General features: G+C 51.9%; 1 long non-coding RNA gene across 2 annotated transcripts; it reads right to left on the reverse strand.

Annotated features, from left to right (window-relative positions):
• Positions 1-7,047: 7,047 nt before the first annotated feature.
• Positions 7,048-8,783, reverse strand: LOC118996491 (uncharacterized). 2 transcript variants are annotated; one of them, XR_005068499.1, is made up of 3 exons: positions 8,723-8,783; positions 8,025-8,162; positions 7,048-7,383 (listed from the first exon to the last, which is right to left on the reverse strand). It is a non-coding gene; the product is annotated as an uncharacterized LOC118996491 (long non-coding RNA). The 2 variants fall into 2 exon arrangements; XR_005068502.1 differs by having other exon boundaries at positions 8,680-8,731.
• Positions 8,784-13,930: the final 5,147 nt, after the last annotated feature.

The raw sequence follows: 13,930 nt of genomic DNA on the forward strand, positions 1-13,930 counted from the left end.
GTGGCCCCAAACCCCTATCTAGGCAGGGGATTTGAACCCAGCCTAGAAGACCCCACAGCTGCTTCTGCAGTTGGCTCCCCACCAAGCAGAGACATTTCCTTCAAGGGTCCATCATTTATTCCGAGCACATCACTGGTCCCTGTGATAGGGGGTACCAGGTATCCAGCGATAACCAAGCTTGTCCCTACGTGGTCCTCGAGGGAATCCCCGTCTGCAGCGGCGCACAGTCCCATCTCCAGACAATGCTGATGCAGAATGCGGGATGGGGCAACCCAGAAGCGGTGCTTGACCCAGCTTGGAGATCAGGAAGGGCTTCCTGGAGGAGGAGGCATCACAGCCAGAGTAGGAAGGAGTTGGAGGAGAATTCCAGACAAAGGGAACAGTAAATGCAAAGCCACAGAGTTGAGAAGAGCCCCACCCCGCAGCCCCAGTGGCTTCCCTCAGGGCAGAGTCCAAACTCTTCAACCAGGCCTCTGTCAACTCAGTCATACCTTCTTTCAATGGTTCACCAAACCACGTCCACAAAACAATGCTGAGAGATGTCACATAGACTGAGACAGTAATAAATCAGGTGGTCAAGAAGTATTAAGGGGAACCCTGACTGGTGTGGCCCAGTTGCCTGGGCGTCATCCTGCAGGGTGAAAGGTTGCCAGTTCGAATCCCAGTCAGGGCACATATGTGCCTGGGTGGTGGGTTCGGTCCCTGGTTGGGGAGCATATGAGAGGCAACTGACTGATGTTTCTCTCTCACGTCAATGTTTCTCTCCCTCTCTTTCTCCTTCCCTTTTCCTCTCTCTCAAAATAAAAATAAAAGAAATATTAAGGGTGAAAATACAGGCGCAGGAGAAGGTGCATAGGACAGGGTACCATGCCCTCTATGGGGGGGGGGGGACAAATATAGTCCAGCCTTTCTCTCAAGTGCATTGACTATCTACAGGGAACAAATAGATGTCGCCAGAGGGAACCGGAGTGAGGGGCTGTGTGGAAAAGACGAAGAATATTAAGAAATGCAGCCCTGGCTGGTGTAGCTCAGTGGATTGAGCTCGGGCCTGTGAACCGCAGGATCACGGTTCGATTCCCAGTCAGGGCACAGGCCTGGGTTGAGGGTCAGGTCTCCAGTGGGGGATGCATGAGAGGCAACCACACACCGATGTTTCTCTCCCCCTCTCTCTCCCTTCCCTTCTCTCTAAAAATAAATAAATAAAATCTTCAAAAAAAAAGAAATGCAAAGTTCTCGTGATAGAGTAAGTAACAGGGATATGAAACGCAGCACACGGAACACAGTCAATATTATGATGATCATCTGCAGTGACAGGTGGTTACTAGACCTTTTACGGTGATCCCTTTGTAAGGCATTAAAATGTTGAACCTAATGTACGTCCAAAACTAACATCGCCTGGTAGCTTAACTATATTTAAAAAGACATTTTTTTCTAAAGGCATTGACACCCGGGCTGGTGTGGCTCAGTGGACTGAGTGCCGGCCCGAGAACCAAAGGGTTGCCGCTTTGATTCCCAGTCAGGACAGACACCTGGCTTGCGGGCCGGGTCTCCAGTCGCATGTGAAAGGCAACCCAATCGACGTGTCTCTCCCTCTCTTTTTCCTTCCCTTCCCTTCTCTCTAAAAATAAATAAAATCTTTCTTTATAAAAGGCCTCTTTCATGCGTTCCTGCAGACACAGACTCATAGACCAGTGCAAAGGGATCCTAGGAAGCCCCAGGTGGGGCTGGGACCTGGCTGCTGGGTTTCAGGTGCTGCAGCAGCAGGTGGCCAGGCTGGGCGCCAGGCAACCACCTGGTAGCGCCCCTCCCCCGCCTCGTCATAAAGGCCAGCTGGGCAACATGTGGGCAGGCCCACCCACCTGCCCATGCTGCCAGACAGGGCTGACAGACAGGAGGCAAGATGGAGGGAGGAGGCTCTGAGAGTCAATAACCCCAGCATCCCAGAGCCTTCCAGGAGTGTGGGGGTGAGTCCAGGACAAGAGGGGAAGTTTGAGGCTTTAGTCCAGGATTGGCCAGGAGTGTCCCACCCCCCTGCCCTCTCCAGGCTTGGACAGGAAAACATACTCACACTGGTCTCCACCAGCTTTCTCCCCACTCAGTGAAACCTCTTACCCAGATTCCAATTTCATCATTTGGGGAGTGGGGGGTGGAGTTGGGGGCAGCTGTTCAGGACTACAAGAAAAAAGAGAGAGAGGGTGGAAGGAGGCTGGGCTGCGTGTAGGAAATCTGGGTCTCACAGAGCAGGGCGGCCTTTCCAGGCCTCGGTTGGCCCCTGTGACGTGAGTGTTGTTCCAAGTGGTGTCTTCCTGACGGGACCCCGTATCTGGCAGCGGGAGGGCTTCAGCCACCTCCAGAGGGTACAGCCTCACCTCCTCCCTCAGGAAAGCATTCAGCAAACTTTTTCTGGGCGCCTACTGTGTGTCCAGCCCTGTGGCTGAGGTGGGCTTAGCTCCTGCCCACCTGGACTCATATGCCAGTGCAGGGAGACACTGAGCAGGGCTGGGATGGAGAAGCCCAGGGGGATACCCAGCCTGGGAAGTGGAGTCCTGGAAGGCTTCCTGGAAGAGGGAGCATCTGAGCTCAATTTTGAAGGATGTTAGGGCTGGCCAGTGAAGGGAGGAGAAAAGGGGTACAGGCATAGGATGCTGCAAAGACAAAGACCTGGAGGTGAGAAATTTTGGAAATTTAGGAAACCAAGAATAGTTCCATTTGGTGGCAGTGGAAACTGCTGAGAAAAGTGGCTGGAACAGTGGGCAGGAACCAGATCAGTAGATAGAAATAAAAAGGCTAAAGTTAAACCCATTCTTGGCCTTGGCCAGGTAGCTCAGTAGGTTAGAGTGTTGTCTCCATACACCGACGGTGGTGGTTCGATCCCTGGTCAGGGCACATGCAAGAATCAACCAATGAATGCATCAATAAGTGGAATAAGAGATTGATGTTTCTCTCTCTCTTAAAAAAATTAGTGTAAAAACCATTCTTTTAATTCATTTTACCTCATGGAGTTTATCACCTACGACACTTTCTTAAACTCCCCAAGTCTCATAGCTCCTCCCATTTGGGTGTTAAAATGCAGATCCCTGGACTCCAAAGGCTGACTTCAAAAGGGAGGGAAGTGCCCTGCCTGGTGTGGCTCAGTGGCTCGAGCACCCGTCTGAGAGCAGAAAGGTCGCCGGTTCGATTCCCCATCAGGGCACTTGCTAGGGTTGCAGACCAGTTTCGGCACCTGCAAGATACAAGCCATGGATGTTTCCCTCTCTCTTTCCCTTCTCTCTAAAGTAAGCAAATAAAACATTTTTTTTTAAAGGAGGAGGGAAGTAAAACCCCACCGCACACCCAAAAGGAGAAGAGGATGGGCAGACCCGTGGACGTGCTTGCTGAATGCCATTCTTTGATTGGCACCCGGGGGTTCTATAGTTTCAAACCTCTCAAGGTGTCAGCCTATTCATGGGCCACAAAATAAATGAGCAAAGCTCAAGCAGTTAATTTTTAAAAAACTAAACATCACAGCATATTATACCAGTAAGTATTGTTTCGTGCAATTTTCATTTAATTTACTGAACGCCTGTATACACACGTATGTGTTGCAAGTAAAATACACATTCCCACGAATATCCAGTGTCTCAAATTCAAAACAGCTGGAAAAACACTACATGATCCACCGCACCCCGACCTTCCCAGGCCTAACTCCTCACTGCTTTTCCTTGGACACTTTTTTCTTCACCGACTAAGCTCTTCCAATTTCTCCCCAGGGTCCCCTGAGTCCTCCAGACCCCCAGGCTGGGTCGGGTGTCCCTTCAGGCCCCTCCAGCCCCCTGGGCCCCATCCACTCTGGGTGGACACTGAGGATGGATCTGTCCTCTCCATTGGGCTGGGGGTCGGGGCAGTCTGGACCACTGCGGTCCAGGGCCAGGGCGGTCCCCAGCATCGCCCTGCTCAGGTCAGGCATGCAGTGGGGACTCTGGGAATGTGGGGTCACTCTTTAAGACGCAGGAAGGGGAAAAGGATGCTGGGCCCCTGGGTGCATGGCCATGAAGAGGCAATAAAACTTCACGTGTTCAGCCTGGCCGGGAAGCTGCAGACTGGGCACTGGAAGCAGGCCCAGAGCGTCCCTTGCAACCTGTCTAATGGTTTATTTAAGAGCCGGTTTGTCTGGCCTGCTCTGTCCCACCTCCCCCCGCTGCCAGCTCGCAGGGCCCTGTGGTTTGTGGTCTAACACAACTCCGGTTTCTGGGCCTAGAGGCCCAGGGCGGGGTGTTGGGCACCACCCACCTCTCTCCCCAAAGATCCAGCCAAGGCCGAGAGAACTGTGTTCAGCGCAGCCATTTTGAGGCCCTGCCCTGGGACCCCAGAGGTGACCCTGGGCTCAGGTGACCTGCATTGAAGATGCCTGATGCTTCCAGTGAGGCAGGATAGGATGTTGGTCAAGGGCATGGTGGGAGGGGGGTGAGTAGGGACTGAGAGACTGGCCCCCTCCCCCGACCTCTTTGCTGACCTTGCGCCACGGGTACTGCCTCTGAGACTCATGTCCTCACCCCTGAAACAATAAGAAAGTAGAATCCACTCCTGAGGTGGCGAAGGGTTCAACAAACTCACACAGCCAAACTCCTTCACATAAGGGGCCCGGGCGATCTTGTAAGATCAGAATACTGGGGGAGGGCTTTGATTAGTGTACTTGGTGGCTTTCCCTTTAAAGAGACCTGGTGAGAGGTGAGCCAGGCCTCACACTGGGGCATCAGAGGGGACCCAGGCCTGCCTTGGGGTTCTGAAGGAGCGTGGTCCTGCCAGGAGCTGATGGTAACAGTAGATAAGCGCACAGCTCCTTCCTGGGACTGTAGGCGTCATTGTCATTGGCTGGCCGGCTGGCCGGCAGGACAAGGACATTGTGTGTCTGGGACACGGCTGCCTCAGACCGCCTGGGGCTACCGGAGTCCTTGAGTGCAGGGTAATTCCCCTCACAGGTGCAGCCAGCTGGATCCCAGGCGAAAAGTCCAAAGAGCCCCTTGCCTGCTTTCTGAGAGAAGAGGGTGCTGGCTGCCCAGCTCTGAGAGGTGTTCGAATTTGCACTTCAGCCTGAGATGAGGGGCAGGCTGAGTGCTGATTAACAGGCGCTGGGCAAAGTTAATGTTCCCCATTCCAGAGCTGGGGGAGTCAGCATTTCAGGGTAGAAGGGTAAGGTGCACCCCATGAACTCAAATAAAGCAGGCTCATGAAATACGAGGGCATGGTAGAAACCAATGGGCCCAATCCCCTCCTACTACAGAAAAGGAACTTGAGTCCCCAAATCCCACAGCAAATGAGTGAAAGAGCCAGGGACAAAGCTGTGTGAGATGCCAGCTAAGGCCCGGGGTCAAGCCTGGCTGCATGCATCACTTACAGCTCCTAGAGCCAGCTATGCCTGAAGCTGCCCACTTTGGTGACTTCTCACTCAGATGGGCCAATCAGTTCCTGATTTTTCTGAAGATCCTTATGGTGACATTTCAGTCTCTTGAGACAGAAAGGGGCTGGCTGGCTGGAGTGTGAATAAACCTTGGGAAAGGGCACTGGGAAGTAAGCTCCCTCCCGTAAAGGGGAGAGGCACGAGCAAACAGGAGTGGGCGGGAACACGGCCCACTTCAGGGGACGGACAGCAGGTTCTCGAGGTGGCTGGAATGTGGAATTTGTGAGGGGTCCTGGTGGGGTCCTGGTACCACTTTCTGGTTGCAAGACAAAGGGACAAAGGCCACTGATGGAGCTTTGGAAGGATCTGAAGCTTTGGAAGGATCTGAAGACTTCGTCCATCTGGAAGCAGCAGGAGCCATGGAGGGGTTTAATCAGCACAGCGACAAGATCAAGCTGCTTCTTCCTGGAAGGCCTCTGCACTTTGACCCGCTGGCCGGGGGACGCAGAAATTGCTTCTCCTCTGTGCGAAGGCACGAGGCGTGAGGCCATAGGCGTTAACGTTAGAGCTCCCGTGCCCTTTCACGCGGCACTTCTTGTTTGTGGGGTTCATCCACAAAATCACCAAAGCACTGTTTGTGTTAGTGGAAGACCGGAAACAGGCTAAGCGCCCATCGGGAAGAGGAGACCAGGGGTTAAAGAATGAAACTCAACAGAGTGCATTTGAAGATCTAATTGTTTTTTTAAAAAAGATTTTATTTATTTATCTTTAGAGGGGAAGGGAAGGAGAGGAGAGAACATCAATGTATGGTTGACTCTCTTGGGTCCCCCTGGGAACTGGGCTGCAACCCAGGCATGTGCCCTGACTGGGAATCGAATTGCAATCCTCTGGTTCGCAGGCCTGCGCTCAATCCCCTGAGCCACACCAGCCAGGGAAGATCTAATTGGTTTTTTCAGGCAGCTCACAAATCAGGCAACTAGAAGGCAGAAGTTCTCGTAGGAAGCAAGGCAGGGCGAGGCAACTCTTAACAAAAGGGTAAGAAGAATTATTTTTCAACCAGGACATCTTTGGGGGCAGGGAATAATAAGGGCTTTTATCATACAGACTGCCTCTTCTTTCTATGGGGGAGGGGACATGGAGAGAGCGTTCAACTGACCAGAAAATTCCCGACTGGTTAAGAGTATGTTTCTGGGAGAGATGGAAACAGCTGTTAGGTCAGGTATTAAATCTAGGTTTGGTATCATGAGACTTGGCACGAGTGATGCCAGGCACTGCTTGGGGCACGTGGTCTTCTGTTTAACACCAGCAAAATCTCTTACGGCGCACCCATGCAGTGAGACACTAGTGTGCTTTACAAAAGAATGAGCTAAATCTGTGTGCGTTGCAGTGGTGTGCTGGTCAGCATTTAGCCAGTGGGTCTCTGCAGGGAGAACACAGTGCTGATCAATAGTGGATGCCAATACCTGTGGTGTAAATACTTCCCCCTGGACTGATTTTTAAAAGTTTTTATTGATTTGTTTTTAGAAAGAGGGGAAGGGAGGGAGAAAGAGCAGGAGAGAAACATTGATGTGAGGGAGAAACATCGATGAGTCGCCTCTGGAACACGCCCTGAGCTCGGACCGAACCTGTGACCCAGGCGCGTGCCCTGACCGGGAATCAAACTGGCAGCCTTTGGCGTTGTAGAACGACACAACCAACTGAGCCACACCAGGTCAGGGTCGGGCAAACATCCTCTTAGTGAGCTTTGCTTTATTGCGCTTCTCGGATGTTGTGATTTTTACAAATCGAAGGCACGATGCTCCACCAGGAGAAAGACTTTGATTCGTTTTCTTGTGGTGGCCCAGAACGGAACCTGCTGCATTTCTGAGGTGTGCCTGTGGACCCCTCAATTTAAAAACAAGGTGCAGATTCATCTTCCTAACTTGAGGAGTACTTCACCTTCTGTGCCTACGGGGGAGAGACGACCTCCGGGAGAAAGCCGGAGACAGCAGCGGCCCCAGTGCACCCTGGAGGGGTCCCAAGGGGAGGGGGGAAGGAAGGCGCTCCCTTTGTGCCCTGTGCCCTTAACCTATTAAGATTACCTATTAACATTTTTGAGCTGTTCCATAAAAAGTACCACCTCCAACTGCTGCTGGGAGCAGGGACACAGTGGACTATGAGCCTGGGCCACGTGGAGGCCTGGCCAGTGACTCGGAGCCAAGCCATCACGGCCTGTTCCGGAAGGTCTTGCCATGGAATGTTCTGCACTTAACACTTAGAAGGCTGTGGGAGGCCAGGGCAGTTCCTCAGGTCAAGCCTCTGCGAGCCAGCCAGCCGGCTGGGTGGCTCTCCCAGCAAGGCCCCTGGGCCCCCTCAGCCCCCTGGGCCCGCTCAGCTCCTGCGTAAAAGATTCCAGTGGTATCAGGCCACGTCCACCTGTCCAATGGATCAAAGCTCCTGGTCCTTTGTACCCCATCTTGTAAGGGCACAGCTGATTCCCATGCTGCCCCCCCCCATTCCTGCTCCCCTCTTCTCCTCCCCCTCCCCACCCCAGGCGTTTCCTTCCAGACAGGCACCTTCTCCCCCAGGGTCTCTGAAACATCGGATATCTCTCTGCCCCTAGCCTTTGCCCATGCTGTTCCCGCTGCTTGGAACTCCCTCCTCCCACCTCTTCACCGGACTGCGGTTTATCTCGAGAATCTTGGCTTCCCTCCGTCCTGTAACAACAATTTGCCGGGCATCAGCTCTTCGTTAGTCACCCTGCCAAGCATGAGGGAGCAGGGCCGGGGCGGGGGTCACATCCTAGCTGGGAAGACAGGAAGTAAAGGAGTCAACAAAAACCAGAAGCAAGGGAATTTTTTCAAAAGGTAAAATGCTGCCACAATAACTGGTCTGTAATCTGATGGAGGAGAAGGAACACACCTGGGAAGCACAATGACTCAGAGGTTGGGAATGAGCTCAGAGAATTCAGGAATCAGAAAGGCCAGTACAGGTGATCCATGTGGCCAAAAACATTGATCTCCATGGGCGTCATAGACTCTGTGAGCGGCTTGACCTCCCCTCCTCCAGGAAGTCCTCCTTGACTTCATCAGAGGCCCCATCCCAACACTGTTCACTCTAGGTTGTCACTGGCCTGCCTCTGTCACTGCCCCGTGTGTGTCTGCTACCCCTGTTTCCCATGCACTGTCCAGCGAATATCTGGGTACACAGCAGGTACACGGTGAATGCCCCGGCCACCTCCGGAAGGCTGATTTTCTTCACCTCCTTGTCTGCCCAGCCTAAGCCTCTTCCCGGCCCAGCCCCAGCACTCCTGAGCATCTCACCTGGCCTCTCACACTGACTGTGGCCCAGTTGCTTTCATCTCACCTTCAAAGGTCCATCTGGGGAGGATCCCCAGCTCCAGCTGCCTCTGATGGGCTTCAGGCCCAAGATGAAGGCTCTGAAGTGGTCAGATCAAACACCTCGAGGGCTGGTCTTCAGCTGGGCCCAGCCCAGCATGGAGGAGGCTCCGAGGAGACACAGGTTCCCAGGCGTGTGTGTTCAGGGGCACAGAATGGAAGGCAAGGCATCGACCCAGCAAAGGCGCCCCCTGCTGCTCCTCCTCAGTGTAACAACACGACTTGCTGGCTCATTCCGTGCCAGGTGCTGACTTACTTTTTACAATAATATTATTTATCAATTTGAATTGGCAGCATATGGTCAGGGTACAAAAGGCAGAAGATCCCAAAGGCTCATGGGAAAGAGAAAGTATCCTTATTTCACAATTTTAAAAAGTGGGTAAAAAGCACCCCTCACATTGGGGGAGGGCAGCTCAAAAATTTTTTTAAGATTTTATTTAATTTTAGAGAGGGAAAGGGAGGGAGAAAGAGAGGGAGAGAAACATCAATGTGTGGTTGCCTCTTGTGCACCCCCTACTGGAGACCTGGCCTACAACCCAGGCATGTGCCCTGACTGGGAATCGAACCACAACCCTTTGGTTAGCAGGCCGGCACTCAATCTACTGAGCTACACCAGTCAGGGCTCAAAATTCTTTTTTAAATTTTTATTTATTTATTTTTAGAGAGAGGGGAAGGGAGGGAGAAAGAGAGGGAGAGAAACATCACTGTGTGGTTGCCTCTTGAGTGCCCCCACTGGGAACCTGGCTCGCAACCCAGGCATGTGTCCTGACCAGGAACCGAACTGGTGACCCTTTGGTTTGCAAGCTGGCACTCAGTGCGTGGAGCCACACCAGTCAGGATTGCAGCTCAACTTTTTAAACAAGGTACATCTGCTGTTCACCCAGTTCTTCTTCCTGGAGGCAACTACAATGACCAGTTTCACTCGAAATGTTTGATCAAAAAATGTTTATTGAGCACCTACTGTGTGCCAGGCACTCTTCTATGGGCTGAGGCCCTAATGGTGAGCGACAGAGGCTTAAGTCCCACTGTGCACGGAACTGATGTTCTAATGGAAGAGACAGATGATAAACAGACATAAAGAGAATATGGAATGTGCCAAATGGTGGAAAGTTCTGTGGAGAAAAATTAAGTACAGGTGAGAGGTAAGATCTGGGCATGTTTTTTGACAGGAAGTCAGAGAAGGTGGAATAGCAGGTTTGAGTGTTGATGGGAATGGTCTAGATCCTGGATTCTAGAAGAACAGCAGAGGAGAGGGAGGGGAGAATGGCTGGAATGTCGTCCTTGACTACGCAAGAGAGAAAGTGCCCCACGCTCAAGAACATCACTGATCGTTAGTAGGGAAGGTGAGTTTCCCAAAGGTGACCACAAAAATCTCCCCCATCCCCCAAACTCCTACAGTGTGGCCTTAACATTCCTCCCCCAGAGTGTGTTTTGCGTGAAGTTATGTTCCCTCCCCTTGAACCCAGGTCGAACTTGGTGACTGCCTTGACCAGTGAAGTCAGGCCCTCCCCTCTTGCTCTAAGGATCTGCATGCTTAGAACCTAGCCGCCATACTGGGAGGAAGCCCAACTAGCCCAGGCAGCAAGACCAGGTGGAGAGGCCCCATGTAGGCACGCTAGCTGTGGGCTCAGCTGAGGTCCAAGCTAGCAGCTGCCAGCACCAACGGCTGGATGTGAGTAAAGACCCCTCCAGCTGGTTCTAGCTGCCAGCCACTGGGTCACTCCAGATCTCACCCGCTGAGTCTCCAGACGTCAGGGAGCAGAGACTAACCAAGCTTGCTGTGCCCTGGTCAGATTTTTTCAGGGAAGTAGGGAGCAAGGTCTCTGCTGAGAGAGGAAAAAGGGGAGGAGGTATAGGGGTTTGAGGAGAGAGGAGAAGTTATTAAAAAGTCTAGGAAATGATGCAAGTGTCCATCAATGCATGAATGGACACACAAAATGTAGTATATCCATATAGTGGAGTACTATTCATCTGCCATTACATTTTTTAAAAAGGATTTTATTTATTTTTAGAGAGAGGGGAAGGGAGAGAGAAGGAGAGGGAGAGAAACTTCAATGTGTGGTTGCCTCTGCCATACCCCCTACTGGGGACCTGGCCTGCAACCCAGGCATGTGCCCTGACTGGTAAAAAATGTTTTAATTTTATTTTATCCTTTCCTGAGGATATGCTAATTGATTTGAGAGAGTGGGGCTGGAGGAAGAGAGGGAGAGAAACACTGATTGCCTCTTGTGTGCACCTAGGTTGCCTCTTGTGTGCACCTGTACTGGGGACTGAACCTGCCACCTAGGTATGTGCCCTGACTGGGAATCAAACCCACAACTTTTTGGTGTATGGGACGACACTCAGCCTAGCTGAGCCGCACTGGCCAGGGCTCAGCTGCTCTCTTTCTGTGCCACCATAATGCTGGCGTGAATGTCCTCAAGAGTTCGAGAGCATCAACAATGACAAAAAGAGAGGTGCGTGCCAAGATTTTATCAGGCCAAGCTCCAGAGTCATTTCCTAATTTGTAATTATGTTAATGAAACACGATTCCCCTAGTGGTTTTGAAATCATTGATGATCACAGAGCTGGGAAAATTGCGGGAACCTCACAGGCCCCTCCCACGGCTTTGGCCTCATTGTACTGACGACCACAGCGGGCATCATGGACCACGAGGTAGCAAGACAAAAGCGCCCAGGAAGGAAAGCCCGGGGTCTCTCTAGGAACCTGACACATGCACATAAATAAAATGCCTCAAAGTGAAATGAAATTCTGACATGGATGAACCTTGAAAATGTTATGCTCAGTGAAATCAGCCAGACACTGAAGGACACATATTGTGTGAATAGACTTAAGTGAGGTACCTAGAATCGGCAGATTCATCAAGATGGAAAGTAGATTAGAGTTTGCCAGGGGCTGGGGACGGGGGGCGGAGCTCAAGTTTAATGGAAACCGAATTTCCCATGCTGATGAAAAGTTCTGGGAATGGGTAGAGGTGATGGGTGCATGACATTGTGAGCATGCTTAATGCCACTAAACTAGACGTTCAAAAATGGTTAAAATGGCAATTTTTATGTTACGTACCTTTTAGCACAATTTAAAAAAAAAAGGGATACCCGAAGAAGAGCGAATGGGCTAGGGCTCTAAAAGCGAATCGCCACACAACAGCAGCGCTGCCTTGAGGCTCACGGTCCCGAAATTAAAGTGAGACCTGTCCGCGTGAGTATGGGCGTTTCTACCCCCACCCAGCAGAGCGGCGCCGCCCCCGCCCGGGGTAAGCAGGTAGTTGAGGGTCCGCCTCCTGCTGCAGGGGAGTGAAAGCCTTCAGGGAGTTGGGGGCGGGGCCAAGGAAAGGAGTGCGGTGATTCGCGGGGCTCTAAACTGGGTGAGGGCGGAGCCAATGGAAAGCGGTTGGATCTTTGAATGGAGGGGTTGCTGAGAGGGTCGAAGGAGTTTTGGAATCCAGTCGCCAGCTGCAGTGAGCGGGGAAGGCCCACACGGTGGTGCTTGTGTGGGAGGCTCAACGTTGAGATTGTGGAGGGAGCCGGTGTGGCTGCTGGTTGTGACCAGGTGTCCCTTCTGGTGACGGAAGCGGGGAGGGGATGAGGGCAAGTGGAGGGCGAGGTCTTCGCCGGAGAAGAGGTCTAGGCGCTGAGGAGCCAGCACGGTGGGACAGTCACCTGTGTGCATTTTGAAATGCCCAAAAATTAAAGCGGGGAAAAGTAACAAGTTGAGGAAATGAGGGCCAGGGAGCTGGGCGGTCCTCCAGCGCGGTGGGCGGTGCAGCGCGATTGGCGAGATTCGAAATGGAAGCTCGAGCCCCTCCCCGAGCTGCTATTTTTATCCCACATCACCCTAATTCCACCCAAAGGGTATTTGGCTGCAATAGATGTCGCTATCCTGAGGATATGGGGTCGTCATGGTGACTACGTCTCCATCACCTTGGACATAGGGTGGGGCCTGGCATTCATTTCCATGGAAACAGCCAGGCCCACGTCCTGGAGGAGGAGGGTCAGCATCTGAAAGATGTTTACTGTCTAACCAGCCTTACTCCCTCCTTCTTCCAGGATTGTTCCAAATCATTCTCCCGCCCCCGCCCCCACCCGATCTAGCTTCTACCCTGGATCCCTGATCTCGGGAGAAGAGGAGGAAGTCACCGGGCTGCTGTGGGAATTGAGGGGGGCCGGGGTGGGAAGGTGGAGACTGTCTGAGAGTTCATGAGAGAGATAGGTCATCAGGAAAACCATCCATAATATTTATTCAATCAACAAATATGTATTGAGGGCCTACTATGTTCTGGGAACTGCACTAGAGCCAGGGATACAGTGGTAAATAAACAAAATCTCAGTCTTCTTGAGTGTACATTCTGTGCCTAGGAGGGAGACTGAAAACAGATAGACCAGCAAACATACAGAGCAGTCTCATAGAAATAGATGGAGCCCTGGCGGTGCGGTTCAGCTGGTTGGAGCATCCTCGCACACTGACAGGTTGTGGGTTCAGTCAGTCAGGGCACATACCCAGGTTGTGGGTTCGATCCCCAGTCAGGGAGCATCCCAGAGGCAACCAATCGATGTTTCTGTCACATCAATGTTTCTCTCTCTCTCTTCCTCTTGCTCTCTAAAATCAATAATACAAAATATCCTCAGATGAGGATGTAAAAAAAATAAATAAAACGGGAGCCACATAGGTCAGTTTGCATTTTCTGATAGCCATATTAAAAAAAATAAAAAAGAAGCAGGCAAAATTCATTTTAATCCAATTTCACTAAATTAACCCAATTTGGGTAGGCAGAATAATGGCCCTTGAAAGATGCCCATGGCCTAATGCCCCAAATCTGTGACTGTAAATCCCACAGGACAGCGGGGACTGCAGAGGAGACTGAAGTAAGAAGCTTGAGATGGGGAGATTAGCCGGGATGGTCTGTGGGGGAGGGGCGGCAATGGAATCAGGTGCCCTAAGGAACCGGGAAGGCAGGAGAGTCAGAGAAAGAGGGGATGCCGCCAGCGGAGGTTGGGGCGACACTAGAAACACCCTTGTGGATGTTAACAGCCTAGTTCAGGTTTGAGGTTTTGTTTTCCACCCATAAACGGGACTGCATCCCGAATTCTAGTTTCCTCAAAAGTTCGCCTGCAGCTCTGGTAACTAACGTTTTCAATTTTCTACCCTGCTCTGACTTGAATTTAAGGAGAACTACAAC

The sequence above is a fragment of the Sturnira hondurensis genome, unplaced genomic scaffold (assembly GCF_014824575.4).
Source record: "Sturnira hondurensis isolate 20B ecotype Veracruz unplaced genomic scaffold, ASM1482457v3 Scaffold0001020, whole genome shotgun sequence".
Taxonomy (NCBI): domain Eukaryota; kingdom Metazoa; phylum Chordata; class Mammalia; order Chiroptera; family Phyllostomidae; genus Sturnira; species Sturnira hondurensis.